This window comes from Pan paniscus, chromosome 5, assembly GCF_029289425.2.
Source record: "Pan paniscus chromosome 5, NHGRI_mPanPan1-v2.0_pri, whole genome shotgun sequence".
NCBI classification, from domain to species: Eukaryota; Metazoa; Chordata; class Mammalia; order Primates; family Hominidae; genus Pan; species Pan paniscus.
The window spans coordinates 115,672,249-115,686,667 of NC_073254.2; positions in this window are offsets into that span (position 1 = coordinate 115,672,249).

Here is a 14,419-nt window from a genome sequence, read left to right on the forward strand (position 1 = left end):
AATAAACATTTCTAATAAGTATCTAATGTGTGTCAAACACTGTATTAGGTGTTGTACGTTACTTAATGTAATATTAATTCAACATTCTAAGTTTTGTTTGTCTTATGGTTAAGGAAACTATATGCTGTAACTTGCCAATGTCTCACATCTGAAAAGAGATGAATCTGAACAAACTGTCCTTCTACTATAAGGTCAACTCATCCAGAAATATTTCCCTACATCCAACCCTCCTCCTACTCTTACAGACATTAGGCACTTAGAGTACACCTCTATTCCAGCATTTATTATATTCTATTGAGATAAGCTTCATACCAGAATATCTTTGTCTCTATTACAAGCACCCTGAGGGTCAGGCATATCTTTGGTTTCATTTAAGAATATAAAATGTCATAGATAGAAAAGAGAAAACAGTGCTGTGGTTTGAATATATGCCCCAATACTCATGTGTTGGAAACTTAATCCCTAAAACAAAAGTGTTAAGAGGTGAAAACGTTCAGAGGTGAATAGGTCAGGAGGGCTCTGCTTTCATGAATCGATTAAAGCCATTATCATTGGAGTGGGTTTGTTATTACAAGAGTGCATTTATTATAAATGTCAGTTTGGCTTTTCTCTTTCTGTTACTTCCTTGCTCTGCTGTCTCTTGCCTTTCTGCCTTTGACTATGGATGAGGCAGCCTGAAGACCCTCACCAGATGTGGTTCCTCAATCTTGGAAATCCCAACTTCCAGGGCCTTGAGACAAATAAACTTCTTTTCTTTATAAATTACTCAGTATATGGTATTCCCATCTTGGATCTCTGCTCCCTATATTTAAGTGCAATTTTCATCAGCTGCTCTAGCCATGGCTCAAGTGGTCCCAGGTGCAGCTCGACCTGCCACTCCAGAGGGTACAAGTCATAAACCATGGCAGATGTACAGAATGTAAGTGGTGGGGGCATGGCTTCCTCTACCTAGATTTCAAAGGATGTCTTGGACAGCCTGAGGGCCCAGGCACAGACTTGTCACAGGAGCAGAACCAGACCATCATAGAAAGCCCCTACCACAGCACTGCTAAGCAGAAGCATGAGGTTTCTCTGTGCCACCACAGAGAGTGGCAATGCCACTCACACTAGTTTGTTCCTACTGGGAAGAGGACAATAGTGAGAGAGAATGGCAGTGCTTAGTGGAGCCCTGGGAGTAGGGTCACACCTAAGACCCAGGAACTATAGCGATGTCGGCTTACAGAATCAGCCCAGGAGAGCTGCAGACAGGAGACTCCAACCTCCCTCTCTCTGCTGCCTTTATATTCCAGTGTTTGATAAAAGTAGGTGCAAATTGAGGGCATGTTGAATTGAAAAAAAAAATTCACATGAAGCTTTACATATACAAAAAATGTGCTATAAGAAGTTTCTGTTCATGAATATTTCTTATTAGTCATTATTCTATTTTCTACAGCAAGAAGATTGTACATGTGTTCCATGATTTGATGGTTATAGCCAGATAATACTATACTGGCATATAAAATTTCCCTTTATCTTCTTTAAATAAAATATTAATAATAAAATTGTAGTTATACTTCAGGGTTTTTAAATAAATGAGCTATTTATACACAGTCAATTTCAGAAAGGTATAAGAACAATAAAAAACAATAAACAAAATAATAATTGCTTACATAAATAAGGCAATTGTGTTGATATAACAAATTAGTGGCAGAAATTCTGGAAGTGGCCCATTTAAACCAACTTTCAATCAGTCATTTACTTTAAGAGTATAATGTTTGAGATACTCATAGCTTCCAACCTATTTGCATAATCCCTGTGCTCTCTCCACTAAATGTTTTGCCAAAATTAACACCGCTATTAAAACAGAACATGCACTAGAAATTATTAAAGAGTAAATATTGACATGCTTTTCAGTCAGTATAACAATTTAGAAAACAATATGTTGAATATTAACCTCATTTCTTCATTAATCGTGATTCCTAATATACAAATAATTCTTTAAAAGGAGAGCAGAACCAATTCTTTTTGTTTATGACAAAGTCCTACAAACACTACTCAGAATATTTAGTAACTGACCTAAGTATGAAAATCGGGTTGGATAAGCAGTTATCCTAGGAAATCACATGGAGAAGCCCTGCAAATTTTGAAGATATTGTTTAGAGTCAAAAGATAGATAGACTCATATATTTCATTCATGTTCCTATTTCCTGAAACCGTCACTACTTTCTCCTCTATCTTCACTTAGAATTGATAATTTTGCTTCTTACTTAACTGAGAAAATACAAGCAATTGAAGATGACACCTAATGAGCCATCCTTTATATAATTCCCTTCTTTTGAGTGTGAGCCAAATCTGTAATTTACTTAGAACAGAGTATAGCAAAGATGGAGGCTTTTGAGGATGTAATCGAGAGCTTTAATCAGTTTAAGTTGATCAACAGGTAGATAATGCTGGGTGGGCTGACCTAATCAGGTGAGCCCTTTAAAACAGATCTAGAGGTTAGAGACAGAAGAAATTAGAGACGCTGTCCTGTTGGCCTTGAAGAAGTAAGCCACCATGAGTCTACAACTTCAATGAAAGAAATTCTGCCAAAAAAAAAAAAAAAAACCCAAAAAAGAACCAAAAAAAAAAAAAAAAAAGTCAGCTTGGAAGAGTACCCTGAGCTTACATGAGTCCTCAGTGCTGGTTGACACCTTAATTGTAGCTATGTGAGACCCTGAGCAGAGGACCTAGTGAAGCCATTCCTGGTATACTGCCTCATGGGAACTGACATAATAAAAACATTGTTTCAAGCTACTGAATTTCAATAATTTGTTACACTGCCTTATAAATTTAATATGCAATCAAAAGAAAATATCTATATGCTTCTACCACCAAAGTACCCTCTTGCACATATGTGTTCTTTGCTCTGCCAGCCCTTCTTTTCACTGTGAATAAACTGTCCTTTTCTTCATCAAAACCAATCCCTCTTTGGGGTCCTAAATCCTATTTCCTCATGTCTGCTCAAAGGCATCTCTATGACCATGGTCCTTTCTCACTCCTACCTTATTAATTTACCCCTTCTCTTTTCTTGTAAATAGTTCACAAATAGGATCTGTTTTTTTCCAAATTCAAAAACCATGCTTCCTCTGGTATTCTTTCAAAGAAAATAACCCCAGACTAGACATGTACAAAAAACATCTGACAAACCCAAATTGAGAGTCATTCTGCAAAATATTGACCAGTAGTACATAAAACATAAGATTATGTAACAAAGAAAAGATAGAGAAACTGTCATAGACCAGAGGAGATTAAGGAGATATGACAAGAAAATGAAATATAGTATCTGAAATTGGATCCTGGAACAGTAAAGTGACATTAGGAAAGAACTGCTGAAATCTGAAGAAAGTATAAGGTAACCAATGTTAGTTTCTTAGATTCAACAAATATACCATGGTCAACCCCACTTTCTTCAGATCTTACTCAAATACCATCTTCCCAGCAAGGCCTTCTTTTACACTCTATTTTATTAAAGATTATACCCCTTACTTCTATTTAATAAACATACACAGTGTGCTTACTTTTCTACGATGAGGAAATAAAATGAACATAATTCTCCATTCCCAAGGAGTTCAGAGTTTTGAAGCAAAATAATAATTTTCTCAGAAGATATCTGGTTTTTGTTTTTTCATTGTTTGTTCTGCCAAGTGTTTTGTTGTTTTGTTTTGTTTTTTAACACTTTCTGATAAAAAAATCTCACCTTTAAATTTGAGGAACCACCCTTCCCTACTCTTTGTGGTCTCAGTGGGGTCATTCATCCCTGGACCTTTAGGGTGCACATATGATATTAACTGGCAAATTGATCTACTCCCTTTCCTACAATGACAGCTCCAGGGTGAGGCATGTGAACCAAGCCCCACTGAGCTTTAATAACATAGGCTCGTAGCACTCAACAGATAGATTTTGTCCCACATGGGAAGCTTCTATGAACAAAATCAACAGAGAGGAAAGCAAAAGCAATAGGTGGGCAAAAAGACAACTTGATGACATATTTTGAACCCTCAGATTCTACCTTGGATCATGTCTGCCTTTAGCCTCTCTATTCCCTTAGCCAATAAACTTTTCTTTTTTGATGAAGCTAATTTAAGTTGATTTTATGTTATGGAACTCAAAGAGTTCTTACTAATAAAATCTTACATAGTGTTATAAGTCTTAAAATAGAGGTAGATATGGTGGACGCATAAGGAAGAGTCAATACTTTTTGAAATGCCAAAGAAATACTCACAGAGGAGTCACCCCTAAGTTTTAAAGTCTCAATAAGAACATATGAACAAGCACAGGAGCAACCTTATTAAATTATTGAGTTCCTACTGTGTGCCAGGCACTGTTTCAAGTATGTTACATACATCATGGATTAGATCTTATTATTCTCACCAGTTTACTAACTGAGGGAGAAAGCAGTTAAGTAAACTTGCCCAAATTTATATCTGAGAATTAAATTCTTATCCACTGAATTCCATAGGATGCTATTTTCAAGAAAACAAATTTTATAATATGTAATTTTTAAAACGTTTGCCATTTTGTTCTTATAACTCAGGAAAGTGGCACACAAAATCTTTATTATGAATTGGAATATCTTACAAGAGGAATGACTTGAGCTGTCTAAAACCATCTAACTTCGGTTCAATTAAGGTGAAGAATATACTGAAGAACAAAGGGGAAAACAGATACGTTGCATAGTTGATAAGAGAAAAATTACTATTATTTCATTGATCAGTTTTCTGCTACATGTGTGCTTCTACTCCCTGATTAGAGCAGTTATTGAGGAGCATGAACAATTGTATATAAATCCTTATGAGAATCAAGCATTTCCTCTAGTGTGGCTGATGTATTTAACCAGGTAATGCTGACAACACCTGCTTGGATGGGTTAGGGGGTATTTTTTGTAGGAGTGCAACTAGTGAATCAAAGAAGACATATTTTGAGAAACTTTAGGGTAATTTTTTTGTTGTTGTTTATTTTTGAGTTTTTTTTTTTTGAGACAGGTCCTCACTCTGTTGCCCAGGCTTTAGTGCAGTAGTGTGATCACGGCTCAGTGCAGCCTTGAACTCTGGGGTTCACGTGATCTTTCAGACTCAACCTCCCAAATAGCTGGGATTAGGCATGTGCCATCACACCTGGCTACTTTTTTTAAATGTATTTTTTTGGAGATCGGGGTCTCACTATATTGCCTTAGCTATTCTCAAACTCCTGGGCTCAAGTGATCCTCCTGCCTCAGCCTCCCAAAGTGCTTGGATTACAGGCATGAGCCACCACATCCTGCCTTATTTTAACAAAACAATATGCTAAATTCCTTAAGGAAAAGTGACAAATATTTTCGAAGATGCATGAATACTCCTATAAAACTTGTCAGTTTTGAGAGACCTTCAAGTTTCTTTTATTTGCTCACAAAATTTAGTAACATCTAATACCAGTTGATATGTGGTCTCAGTGGGGTCATTTTTCTATTTGCTCTAGCTTGTTTAACTTTTTGTCTTGTACATATTCCTCTTATAAAATAAGTCATTCATTCTATTCAAATACTAACTCATATGTCTTTGCTGTGTCCCCACCTAAATCTCATCTTGAATTGTAGCTCATATAGTCCCCATGTGTCATGGAAGGGACCTGGTAGGAGATACTTGAATCATGGGGTGTGTTTTTCCTGGGCTGTTCTTGTAATAGTGAATAAGTCTCATTAGATCTGATTATAAAGGGCAGTTCCCCTGCACACACTGTCTTGCCTGCTGCCATGTAAGACATGCCTTTGCTTCTCCTTTGTTTTTCGCCATGATTGTGAGGCCTCCTCAGCCATGTGGAAGTGTGAGTCCATTAAACCTCTTTTTCTTTATAAATTACCTAGTCTTGGGTATTTCTTCATAGCAGTATGAAAATGGACTGATAGAATAACTGATTAGCTGCAAATGTGATTAGAGTACCATGAATAGATCTCAGACATCTCTTTATCATTAATGAAACACCCCAAACTTTTCCTTTAATTAAAGTGTCTTTCATTAATTGACAACTGTTCTTTTATTGCTCAGCATTATGGCAGCATATGTTATTAAGGAAAAATGGAGAAAATATTGTTTTTCTTTAATGATGCCCTGCAACACTTTGGTCTTTTTTCAAAGTTTAACTTTCACAGGCACTAATCCAAGAATTTATAAGCTGAGATATTTCTTCGTTATTGTGCACGTATTTCCATGAACACTAGAGGAATGTGTTTTTATTCACCATTTAGAAGCATCATGCCATCTTAATTACTGTGCTCCAAGAAATAAAACATTTTAAGCTATGAATTGAAAAACCAATTTTATCTAACTAGCCTTGAGTAAGTTGACAATTTATTAGTGGTACTTCACTGAAACCTAAGCACTTTGGGAATAAGTTAAAAAACACTTCATTTTCCAATTTTAAAAATATAGAGTTCTTTCTCTTCTTCTTTCATTTTCCCCTTCTTTCTCTTTACTCCTTCATTACTTTCTGTCTTTTCCACCTATTTCCTACTTCTTCCCTTCCTCCCTCCCTTCTTTCTTTCCTAATTTTTTGTTTCTTTTTAAAAAAACAGTCTAGTATTACAAATGACATTTCTTCAGACCAGATTGGTTATAGGAAGAAAAACTGAGATGAAATGCAGGATGTCATGCTTTTAAAAATTTTTTATTCAGTTTATAAATTGAAATAACAAATTAATTTTTACATTTTATAATGTGCCTTAACTTTATTGGTTTTGAAAGTAAACTGTAGTTTTATGGTCTATCACACTTTTTCATAAATTACAAACTCTGAATAAGATAATAGCTTGATATTACATCACTTCCTACATATATTTTGGGTTACAGCATGTTGATTACTGATTTATCATAGATGAAGATGAAATTCATGACTAATATTTTTGAGTTCCTACCAACTCTGCTTTAACTTTGTTATCTCTTTAGCCTTCAAAGCATCCTCTATGCCAAGGGAGTTATCCTCAGCTTCATTTTTATTTTCCTCACCTATAAAATGAAAATAATAGTAGCACTTACCTCATGGAGTGATGTGCTAATAGTTGAAATAAATGATGCATGGTAACCTGCCTAAAGTGGCTGAGCTAACAAGAGAAAAGACCAAGGCTTTTTAAACCTAAATCTGTCCAGTTCTAGAGCATGTGTGCTTAACTATAAACTATTGTGCTGTAGCGACATACGAAAGCTCACTGCTGCTGGAAAAATCACCCTCCCTAGCTCCTGCACTGCTCTCTATTAGATTGAGGAGAGGGAAACAGAGCTTGTCTTACTCTCACTATGACCATGGTGCCCATTCTCCAGTTACCCCAACCTGTTTCCAAGAAGGATATACAATTAGAGTTAATCATCTATCTCTCTATAAGATACCATCAGGACCAATACCACTGTGTCCTACAACCCTGTTTATCTTAGTCCTTGACAAGAAGTCCAAACCTGCATATCCTTCCTCAACTTATCTCCAAATGGCACTGAACAATCCTTTATCATTTTTCCCTGTAGCAAATGAGTCTAAAATGACCCCCAATTATCCTAACCTCCTGGTACTGAAGTTTTTGTGTGTTTTTTTTTTCCTCTCAAGAGTGGGTGTGTCTTTTGAATTACTTCTAATAACAAAACACAATACTGCAAAGGTGATGGCTTATCATGTCTGTGATTATGATACATAAGATTGTAATGTCCATTTTTCTAGAAGACCCTCCTCCTTGTTGGTTTTGATGAAGCCTTACTGAGGAGGCCTACATGGCAAAGAACTGAGGGTGACCAGTCAACAGCCAGCAGGAAACTAAGGCCCTCAATGTACCAATCTACATGGATCCACATCATCCCAACAACCACATGAGCTTAGAAATGAATACTTCCCCAGTCAAGTCTTGAGAAGACAGCTTTGGCTGGTATCTTTTTTTAATTGAAAAATAATTTAATGATGAAATATCTCATATTAGTTAATATCTTGCTTGCCACAATGTTTCATATTATCATTGGCCTACATCTCAAAATACAACATATAGAGGGCAAAGTTTATCATTAATAAAAGTAAATGTAAACCTATAACTCAATGGAAGGGAGGAGCTGAATTCTTGTAAGTCTGAATTAGATAGATCATCAGGGTTTTTTTCTTTATTTCTTTTAAAAGGAAAAATAACAGGATACATATATAGAACATGCAGGTTTGTTACATAGGTATACATGTGCCATGGTGACTTGCTGCACTTACTGACCCGTCTTCTAAGTTCCGTCCCCTCACCCCTCTACCCCCAACAGGCCCTGGTGTGTGTCGTTCCCCTCTCTGTGTCCATGTGTTCTCAATGTTCAACTCCCACTTGTGAGTGAGAACATGTGGTGTTTGGTTTTCTGTTCCTGTGTTAGTTTGCTGAGGATGATGGCTTCCAGTTTCATCCGTATCCCTGAAAAGGACATGATCTCATTCCTTTTTTTTTTTTTTTTTTTTTTTTGTGACAGTCTTGCTCTGTCTCCCAGGCTGGCTGGAGTGCAGTAGTGGGATCTTTGCTCACTGCAAGCTCTGCCTCCTGGGTTCACGCCATTCTCCTGCCTCAGCCTCCCGAGTAGCTGGGACTACAGGTGCCAGCCACCACCTCCGGCTAATTTTGTGTATTTTTAGTAGAGATGGGGTTTCACTGTGTTAGCCAGGATGGTCTTGATCTCCTGACCTCATGATCTGCCCACCTCAGCCTCCCAAAGTGCTGGGATTACAGGATCTCATTCCTTTTTATGGCTGCATAGTATTTCATGGCATATATTACCACATTTTCTGTATCCAGTCTACCATTGATGGGCATTTGGGTTGGTTCCATGTCTTTGCCATTGTAAATAGTGCTTCAGTAAACATATGTGCACATGTGTCTTTATAGTAGAATGATTTCTATTCCTTTGGGTATATACCCAGTAATGGGATTGCTGGGTCAAAAGGTATTTCTGGTGGCTAAAATCTTGACTGCTGTCTTGAGGAGAATCATATAAGCCATAACTGGGCTCCTGAACCACAGAGATTGGAAGATAAAAATGTAGGTTGTTTTAAGCTGCTGAGTTTATGATAATATTAATACCGAGCAATATGCAATTCATATACTCCTGAATCCCTGAAACTCTATCAATGCCCTCTGGAATTTACTCAGGAAATAGAGGTCATCAGAAAAGTATTTCTACAGCTTCTCATCAGCAAGTATTACAAAATCCTACATATATTTTTCTTTACTATTCAACCATTTCTCTCTTATAGTGTATGAACTTTCCATGTTCCTAAGACTGTAATTTGAATTGTATGTTTGATCCCATTATCTCACTGCTTCTTAAAGGCTTTGATTCCAGAATTATTTTTTCTCTCACCATCATCCTCACCATCACATTTTTTCCCTATGGTATATTTCCCATTCATGTAGAAGAATGTGTAATAGTGCCATCATAAGACAACAAAACCTTTTCTTGACCCCATGTCCTGCCAGATATAGCCATCTGCTCCTTTTTACAGCAAATTTCTCAGAATGATGGCTTTACTCTCTTACCTACTTCTCCTGCCAGTCTCTTTTGGATCCAGTTCATTTTATTTTCCTACCACTCCAATAAAAAGGCTCTTATTAACCTTCCTGATGACTTCCAAATTGACAAATTCCAAAGGTAATCTGTAGTCTACATCTTATTGTAACTCACAGCTGGGACACAATTGATCCCTTCCTTCTCCTTGAAGCACTTTCTTCCCTTAGTTTTGGTGACATCACCCACACTCCTGGGCTCAAGTGATCTTCCTGCCTTGGCTTCCCAAAGTGCTGGGATTATAGAAGTGAGTCTCCACCATACCTGGCCCCTCCTGCCTTTCTTAACCACTGAAGCTTGCAATGCTTCATAACTCTGCTCTTGCACATCTTCTCTTCCACATCCACATTCCTTTCCTAGATGGTCTTTTCTAATTACATGGGTTTAACAATCATAGATACGCATATAATATCCAAAACTGTATCTGTAGCCCTGAATTTTCTTCTGATCTCCAGGCTCATACATCTAATCTGCAGTTGGATTTTTAAGAGACAACTCAAATTTAACTTTGGAAATTGAACTCATAATTTTTCCCATCCCCTAAACATTTGGTTTCCCAAGAAGTGGCATCAGCATACTTTCTGTTCCTCATGCCCAAATCCTTGGAATCAATCTTGATTCCTCTTCTTATTTCACAGCTCATATCCATTCCTTTGTTCAGAATCTTCCGGTTCTACTTTTAGAATATGTTGTAAATACAAACCTTTCTGTTAGTAGCTGTGTAATCCTTTCTCAAATCTTAAGTTTCATCATGATATTTCATTTCTCAAAACCATCCAATGACTTCCCTCAGCACTAGGAATAATATTCTAAGTATTTACAGTAGCTGATAAAGCCCCAATGAGTTTTTAACTCATAGTCAGTTTGTCACTTAATGCCTAGAAATGCCATTATGCTTCTGTCCTGACCGTTTTTCCTTCATTCTCCCCTTCCTCACTCAACCGCAGCCATACAGACCTCTTTGCTATCCTTAGAACATTTCTATGCAGGTGTGATCTTCAGGTTCCTGCTTCCTCTCTCCTTGCTTTTTCCCCTTCCCAGAATGATTGTCCCCCAAAATAATCACAAGGCTCTCTGCTCCCTTATTCCATTTAGGTCTCTGCTCAAAAGTTTTTCCCCATTCACAACGGACAATGTAAAGTAGCAGTCCAGTTTTTCTCTATTTCCTTCATTACTTCACTTTTCTTCGAGGGTCTTTTCCCCCAAAGACAGTATTATATAGCTATGTTTTTAGAGCTTGCCACCTCTTGTGGAATGTTAGCTCCATATCCTACTGGGTCCTTTGTTTACTCACTGATGTAATGCAATGCAGACGACTTCATGCAGGTGGGTGAAGCACGAGCATAGATGCAAATCGTAAAAATAGAAATACCAAATTACCATCATTTGGTGAATTACAGAAAAGATAGGTTTCCTTTAAAATTTTTATAGCTTGATGAAGAATTTGCTGCTGTGCAATAGATCCATTACCTGAGTGTCGTGGTTTATTTATAGCTCTTTATGTGATTTCAATGATCTTATTACTTTGCTGATAGTTTTTTCTTTTTCTTTTTTTCTTCTGGAAGGTAGAAGGCTTTGTCTCCATTCTCCTTGTCCCGGGCCATCATGAGTCACTTAAAATAATCCCTCTTATAACTTAGCAAACTGTCAAAGCAGTATATAACAAGGTTGTTAAAAAATTCTCATCAGTTTTCTGTACCTAGAAAACCCCATAGTCTCTGACCAAAATCAATGTACAAAAATCAATAGCATTTCTATAAACTAATAATATCCAAGCTGAGAACCAAATAAAAAATTCAGTCCCATTCGCAATGGACACAGAAAGAATAGAATACCTAGGGATATGACTAACTAGGGATGTGAAAGATCTGTACAAACAGAATTACAAAACACTGCTGAATGAAATTGGAGATGACATAAACAAATGGAAAAACACTCCATCCTCATGGATGGGAAGGATCAGTACTGTTAAAAAGCAATTTACTCTATTTCTATCAAACTACCCAAAGACATTTTCCACAGAATTAGAAAAAAACTGTTCTAAAATGTACACAGAGCCAAAAAAGAGCCCCAAATAGCCAAAGCAAAGAAGAACAAAGCAGGAAAAAATCACATTACACAACTTCAAACTATACTACAAGGCTATGGAAACTAAAACTTCATGGTACTGGTAAAAAAATAGACACAGGCCAATTGAACATGTTAGAGAATGCGGAAATAAAGCCACATAACTACAAACACCTGATCTTCAACAAAGTTAATCATATCAAGTAATGGAGAAAGGGCTCCCTATTCTGTAAATGGTGCTGGGGTAACTGGCTAGCTACATGAAGAAAATTAAAACTACACTTTTTCCTTTCACCATCTACAAAAATCAACTCAAGATGGATTAAACACTTACATGAAAACCTAAAACTATAAAAACTTTGGAAGACACGGTAGGAAATACCATTCTGGATATAGGACCGGACTCAAACAGCAATTGCAAGAAAAACAAAAAATTGACAATTGGTACTAACTAAAGAGCTCTGACCAGCACACATAGTCACACACACACACAAACTATCAACAGAGTAAATATACAACCTACAGAAGGGGAGAAAATATTTCCAAACTATGCATCTGACAAAGGTCTAATATCCAGAATCTATAAAGAACATAAACAACTGAATATGCAAAAAAGAAAAAACATTAAAAATGGGCAAAAGACATTAATAGAGACTTTTCAAAAGAAGACATACATATGTCCATTCAACATATGAAAAGATGCTCAACATCACTAATCATTAGATAATTGCAATTCCACACCACAATGGGATACCATTTCAGTATCAGAAGGGCTATTGTTAAAAAGTCAAAAAGTAACAGCTGCTGGTGAGGTTGAAGAGAAAAGGGAACACTTATTCACTGCTACTGGGAATGTAAATTGATTCAGCCACTGTAGAAAACAGTCTGGAGATTTCTCAAAAAACTTAAAACAGAACTGTCATTTGACCCAACAATCCCATTACTGAGTATATACCCCAAGGAATATAAATCATTCTACCACAAAGACATATGCATGTGTATGTGCATTCATGATAGCAAAGACATGAAATCAACCTAGATGCCCATCAGCAGTGGACTGGATACAGAAAATATGGTTTATACATACCATGGAATACTATGCAGCTATAACAAAAATTAGATCATGTCCTTTGCAGCAACATGGATGGACTTGGAGGCCATTATCCTAAGCAAACTAATGTAGTAACAGAAAACCAAATACCACATGTTCTCACTTGTAAGTGGGAGAAAAATATTGAGTTCACATGGAGACAAAGAAATGAACAACAGACACTGAGGTCTACTTGAGGGTGCAGGGTGGAAGGAGGGAAGGATGGAAAAAATACCTAAGGGGTACTATGTTCACTACTTAGGTAACAGAGTGATCTGTAAACTGAACCCCCACAACACAAAATCCACCCATGTAATAAACCTGCACATGTACCCTGTTAACCAAAAAGCTGGAAATTTAAAAAATAGTATTTACTGAGAAAAATTAAGCTATAAAAAATATTGAGATTGGAAGGAAAAAGAAAAAAATTCTCATCATTTGATCCTTTTGTGTGCTAGGCCTTTCCCTGAGGTAAAATATTTCATTAGGAAATTTTGTAAAATTTGTTACCTAATCAGTAATCCTCTAATTCGCTGTGATCTTTTCCAGATGATAAAAAAAATTAAAACGATTTTTCAACACTTTTTAAAGAACTTTTTTTTGTCCTACCTCCTTCTAACTTACTCTTTAAATGTGCCAATTTACCCAAGAATGTTTCTGAGTATATCACAAATGTTTTCTGTTTCATCAATTGTTTTTTTCATTATTTATATGTTACAAAAGAATCCTACTCACTTTTTCTGAGCCTTCGTTTCTTTAACATACGTCTCACATACCTGCTATCCTCATAGTAACTTTTTAACACACAGCCAATTTGTCACTTAGTGCCTAGAAATAGTGTTATGCTTCCACAAAGATGAGTCTATGCCATGCTTTCACAACTCCACAGTGAATAATATAAACACAAAACTGTCCTTTGCAGTGCTTTTACGTTTAAATGGCTTTCTTGAGTTCCCTCTGAAGATGAGAGTCTCTCATTAAAAACATTTCAATTTTTTTTTTGAGTCAAAGTCTCGCTCTGTCGCCCACGCTGGAGGGCAGTGGCACCATCTTGGCTCACTGCAACCTCCGCCTCCCGGGTTTAAGTGATTCTCCTGTCTCAGCCTCCGAAGTAGCTGGAACTACAGGTGCGTGCCACTGCGCCCAGCTAATTTTTTGTATTTTTAGTAGAGATGGGGTTTCATCATGTTAGCCAGACTGGTTGTGAACTCCTGACCTCAGGTGATCCACCCCCATGAGCCTCCCAAAGTGCTGGGATTACAGGCGTGAGCCACTGCGTCCGGCCACATTTCACTTTCAATATGCCTAGACCTCTGATAAAATCAAACTTGCACACACTATTTGTAAACTATTTACGTAAAACAAAAACACATAACTTTAGAACTAGGCTTTAAACTTGCAGAAAACAATCACTCAATGGCTTCAAATTAGCATTTTTCCCATTACCCCATTTCTCTTCCCCCATTTAGAAAGTGTAGTTCTGTGCTTCGTGCATTTGAGATTGAAATCTGGCACTAAGACTTGTTCTTATAACTGCAAATAGTTTCCATGGAAACACAGCATGGCTTCTCAAATGTCAGCTTCTCAAACTCTCACTTGCAGTTGATGTAGGATCCTTCACTGAAGTGTGACCATCTCTTCCACCTCTGTGAAGTAGGTAGGGAATGCTGGAAGAGGAAGAACCATCAAGGCTAAACTATAGAGT